Raw genomic sequence first — 6,000 nt, forward strand, 5'->3', positions numbered from 1 at the left:
CACAATTTCTAGTGTCTAGTGTATAATTAATACTTTTACCATTCATGGTGGATAATATACTGTACCATCCCCTTATCTGACGGCTATTATGTTGGTAAGTTGCGCCATGCTCGTTTTCCTGTATCCCCGGTGGTCTAGGAAGTGGGGCAATGAAGTGGTATATTGCTACTGCGCATGCATGAACCAGAAGTTTTGTTAGTTCCGAGTTCTGTGTGGAAAGAGAAGCAGCATTAGTAATTGCTTACATATGAGTAAGCGTCTTGTTCCATATAAGTTACTGCACGGAGATGTAGTGTCCAAACCGCTTATAATCTGCATATGTATAAAGAATATGCTGAAAGTTCTGCTTTACTCGCTAATGATACCAAGTCCAAAAAGCATAAATGTGTCATATGTCACAAAAAGGGGCACAAGGCATCTAAATGGAGGCTGAGAGATTCAAGTGGTGCTCCGTATAAAACGTACATAGGACTTTTGTACTACCTGACTGCTGCTGCAGCCATTAACCCTGTAAGTACATGCATTACTGTTTGATTGAGGTTCTAAAATAAACCAACAACTTGGCTAAGTTTAAACATGTGTGGACTGACATCCCTATCCAACACTGCTGACACCTTCCAGATACCAAAGGTTCTGCCAATAGATTTTGGGGCTAGCACCATGCATTTTAGAAATCACTTACTCAAAGAACGGTAGCAGAGATAGGCAGAGATAAAAGGAAGTTGATTCTTCCGAAAAGTCTGGCTTGCTTTTCTCATTGCTTTGCTACATTGCTTACCTATCATTAAGTAACCTGAAATAGTGACTCCCTTTCCTCCTCAGTAGCTTCCATTGTAGTGCTGTTAATACTATATTTGCATGATTTTGCTTTTCTTGGTATTAAGCTGTAGTTGCCACTCTCTTGACCATTCCAGTAGTCTACTGAGCTCATCAATCATTTGTTTTACCCCTCCTGGTGTGTCTACCCTGTTGCATATATTTGTGTCATCTGCAAAAAGGCATACTTTCCTTTCAATACCATTTGCAATGTCACCATTAAAGATATTAAAAAGCACTGGTTCAAGTACAGATCCTTGGGGTACTCAACTGGTAACTTTTCCCTCCTGTGAATGCACTCCATTTACTATAACTCTCTGTTTTCTATCCTGCAATCAAGATCTTATCCATTCAACCATATTAGAATTCAATTCCAAGCTTTCGAGTTTATTTAACAGTCTGCGATGTGGGACAGTGTCAAATGCCTTACTAAAGTCTAGATAAGCTACATCTATGACCCCCATTGATCTATTACTTAAGTCACCCAGTCAAAAAAGTCAATAGGATTTGTTTGAGATGATTCCCCCCCTTCCCCCTAGTAAATCCATGCTGTCTGGATGTGAGGATTCCCAATAAAAACCACAGAGAGAGCATAGTGAAATGTAGCGTTTTTTATTAACACCGGGTACACAGGTTTCAGGTTGCAGTGCAGTAGGGTATGGCAGAAATAGCTAAAGAACATAGTCGATAACAGATGCAGAATGCAGTGGTCTGCAGGACTTTACCACAAAGTAGTGGAGATGGCACACAAGGTGCGATGGTCTTCGGAGCAAGGCACTGAAGTTTCAGAGAACAGGTAGCAATAACACAATAATATGCAGAGAGTTACCACAGTATAGTGGAGTAGACACAGTGGCTGTGATGATCTATGGATAGATGTGCTGGAGATTCAGAGAACAGGTAGCAATCAGGAGCCAGGAAACAGGCACAGCAACACAGGTAATTGCAACAGATGATCTGACAAAGGTTGCTTGAGACACGCAGGTTTATATAGGCCAGAAACAGGTGTTTAAGCTTCCAGCAATAACGAGGCAGGTAAGAGCAGTCTAACTACCACAGTGGCGCCTTTGATGGACAGTGGTACTACAGGCAGGATACAAATATATACAAAGGTACAACAAAGTACCTGCAGACAGGAGCTGCAGGATGCAGGTCGTGACAGTAACCCTTCCATTAAGGGCGGATTCCAGACGCCTAAATTACCATGAAGGTCAAAAAAGTCAGAGCCATAGTCCAGCATTGGGCATGTAGTAGAGAAGTCTTCGTGCAAGGACGGAAAGGGTATAGAAACCACGCCACAAGAGAGTTGAGACCTAGAAGACCCTTTCTTCTTCTTCGCTTTCTTTTTATGAGTCTTTTAGGGACACAGGGTTGTTCAAATTAAATAGAACATGAAGGTAACTCCAAGGCTTGGGCAACTGGAGACAAAGAAGATGACAAAGAAGACATGCAGGGAGTACGATCGACAGGTGCTGGAGCAAATTCCTTGATCCCTGCCTCAAAAAAAAGCTGCAAATCAGAAAAAATTGGATCTCTGGTCTCAAGAAAGGGGCTTGCCCATTCCAGAGCTTTTCCTGTAAAGTTGGATAACAGGTAAAACACTTGCTTTCATTGGGTATCCAGGAGGCCAGGTACTGATGGAAAATAATAGATACCAAATTTTATAAGAGCATTAAATTGCTGAATATCACCATTGAAGAAAGGTGGTTGGAAGTCTGGAACAGAAGATGAATTTGGTTTAGCACAAGACTTGGTCAGCTCGGGTTGAACATACGTCTCTGGGGACTCAGGCAGGACAATCTTGATAGAAGACGGCCTATACTGGGCGGACGACTTGTGAAGAGACCCGGACTGAGCGGACGACTTGGACAGAGGCCCGGACTGGCCGGACGACTTAGACGGAGGCACGGACTGGGCGGACAACTTGGACATAGGCCCGGACTCGGTAGCACTGTGAGAAGCTTCAGAGCAGACAGCACTGTGAGAAGCCTCAGAGCAGACAGCACTAAATGGCAACTCGGGCTAAACCGCATGGAATGGCAACTCAGGCTGAACCGCATGGAATGGCAATATCTCTGGAGCAGACTGGAGGGACAGGACCCTCTCTGGAGATGACTGGAGGGACAGCGACCCCTCTGGAATGGACTACAAGGGCAGCACCCTTCAGAAGCAGACAATGTCTCTGGAACGGAGACAGATTCTTGCGACTCAGAACTGGAGACAAAGACAAGAGACTCAGCACTGGAGTCAATGGCAAGAGACTCAGGACCGGACACAGTAGATGGCACCTCAGAACTGGAGGCAGTGGATGGCACCTCAGAGCTGGAGTCAGTGGATGGCACCTTAGAGCTGGAACAGGAGGCAGAAACTAGCATATTAAACTTCATCCCAGGGAGTAGAACAGGCTGAAGTGTGGAAACGGGAGGCGCTCTGCAAACAAATCCATAATGAGGAGGAGAGTAAACTGGAGACAGTTCTGTAGAAGGTTGTGGTCTATGCAGTGGACAGTCTTGTAAAAAAGTAGATCACTGGCACAGTAAAGGCATAGTTTATTGGTCCTTCTGCGCCATGGCTCCTCCTCGGTCAGGTGGGGGCATGGAGCACCTGAGAACCTGGAGTTTGCTACACTGTGCTTTCTAGTTGATTGCAAACTTGTAGAGACATTGAGAGGTGCTTGTACAGATAAATTAGTTGTTCCCTAGGTGGATCCAGTACCGAGCAAAGAACTCTTGACTCCACATTATTGCAAGATACAGTCTCTGGAGGGTGTACTGCAGTGATAACTTTCTTCTTGGAAAAATAATTTGTCACTCCAGAGTTGGTATCAGAGCAAGAAGTACTTGGAATGGAAACTGGAAGTTGTTTAAGCACCTTAATTAGCAAAGAGGACACTTGAGAAATTTGAGAGCGTAGCTGGAGAATGTCCACTTGGAGCATCTGGAGAAGGGGAATTTCAGAAGAAATAGCAGCCATGGTCTCCGAACGTTGAATGCTGAGTAAAGCCAATACCCTGGGAATCCTCAAAACAAGTGTGGAAAGCATGCAACAGCAGGCCTAATTAATGGCCAGATCCTTTTGTCAGGATTCCCAATAAAAACCACAGAGAGAGTGTAGTGAAATTAGGTGGTTTTTATTAACATCGGTTACACAGGTTTCAGGTTACAGTACGGTAGGGTAAAGCCGGAATAGTTAAAGAACACAATGGATAACAGATGTAGAATGTGGTGGTCCGCAGGACTATACCACGAAGTAGTGGAGATGGCACACAAGGTGCGATGGTCTGCGGAGCAAGGCACTGAAGATTCAGAGAACAGGTAGCAATAATATGCTTAGTGTTACCACAGGATAGTGGAGTAGACACAGAGGCTGAGATGATCTGCAGATAGATGTGCTGGAAACTCAGACAACAGGTAGGAATAATCTGCAGACGGTTACCACAGGATAGTGGAGTAGTCACAGTGGCTGTGATGATCTGTGGATAGATGTGCTGGAGACTCAGAGAACAGGCACAGCAACACGGGTAATTGAGACAGTTGATCTGGCAAAGGTTGCTTGGGACAGGCAGGCTTATATAGGCCAGAAGCAGGTGTTTAAGCTTCCAGCAATAACGAGGCAGGTAAGAGCAGTCTAAGTACCACAGTGGCGCCTTTGGTGGACAGTGGAACTAATAGCAGGTGTTAGGAACCCCAACAGCCCGCAACACAAAACCCGGAGTCTGCTCAGAAGTCTGGTTTTCGCTGGAGCCCCTAGTGGTGGGGACAGGCTTGGCCGCAGACAGCTGAGGGTCGTGAATTGTGCGCTGACTGAGGGGAACCCAGCGATAGAGGGTAGGAGCAATAGCAGAGTGAGGTCCAGGCAAGAATCGAGGCCGACAGCAGACAGAATAGCCAGAACACTAAACCGGGGTCTGAGGTCACAGGCAAATCAGCAGCGTAGTAGTCCAGGCAAAGGTCAATGGGCACAGGCAAACAAACATAGTCAGTAAACAAAGCAAGGGTCGGCAACAGTAGTCAGACTACAAAAGGTACTCAGAGAGCAAAGGTACACAGCAGGCTTAGTATGGCTAGCAGGAACTATAACCGTCAGGGAGGGCTTGTCCCTTCCTGCCTTATAAACGGATGGCCACCAATCAGAATTCCTCCTGCACTGGAGGTAATCTAGCCCAGCTGGGCTATAATCATCATAATGAGCGCACGCGCCCGGCTGCCCTAGATGCCGGGCCGCGGCGCTGCGGGTAATGAGCGTCCCGACCGTTGCCTAGGCAACGGCCGGGAGCTAGAGGAAATGACGTCCTGGTCGTCATGACGACGGCCAGGACGCTGAGCAGTGCCCGGAAGTGAGTCGCGGTGGTGGCCAGAGCCGCCACGACTCGTAACAGTACCACCCCTTGAGAAGGGGTCAAAGAACCCCGACACCCGGGTTTTCCGGGAAATTTTTTGAAGAAATCAGCAAGTAATTCATCAGAGTGGAGATTTCTTTGTGGTACCCAGGACCTTTCCTCAGGAGCGTAACCTTTCCAATGAATGAGATAGTGAACCTGACCCTGGACTTTTTTCGAGTCGAGGATTTTTTCGACAACAAATTCTTGATGTCCATCCACCGAGACTGGGTGAGGCCTAGAGGACCGTCGAGGTCTGAATTTCTGAGATGACCGGACAGGCTTCAGCAGGGAATAGTGGAACGTGTTGGGAATTTTTAGAGATTCCGGAAGCTTCGGTCTAAAGGCCACTGGGTTGACTTGTTTTATGATGGTAAACGGACCAATAAACTTGGGTCCTAATTTTTTGCATGGTTGACTGAGTCTAATGTTCCGCATAGAAAGCCACACTGAATCTCCTACATTGAAGGAACAAGCCGAGCGATGCAGGTCAGAAAAAAACTTTAGATCTAAAAGATGCTTGGAGTAAAGATTGATGAACTGATTTCCAGATCTTCTTAAGCCGGGTGACCGTGGTCCTGATTTCAGATGGTCTATCCATAGATAGCGAAGACAATGAGTTGACTCTGGGATGATATCCAAAGTTACAATAAAAGGGAGAGTACCGAGAAGAAGTGTGGCATGTGTTGTTGTACGAAAATTCGGCCCAAGGGAGAAGGTCAGACCAATTGTTGTGATTTTTGGAAATATATAGCCGCAGATATTACTCCAAGGATTGATTCACCCTCTCGGTTTGCCCGTTAGAC

Source organism: Mixophyes fleayi, chromosome 1, assembly GCF_038048845.1.
Source record: "Mixophyes fleayi isolate aMixFle1 chromosome 1, aMixFle1.hap1, whole genome shotgun sequence".
Lineage (NCBI taxonomy): Eukaryota > Metazoa > Chordata > Amphibia > Anura > Limnodynastidae > Mixophyes > Mixophyes fleayi.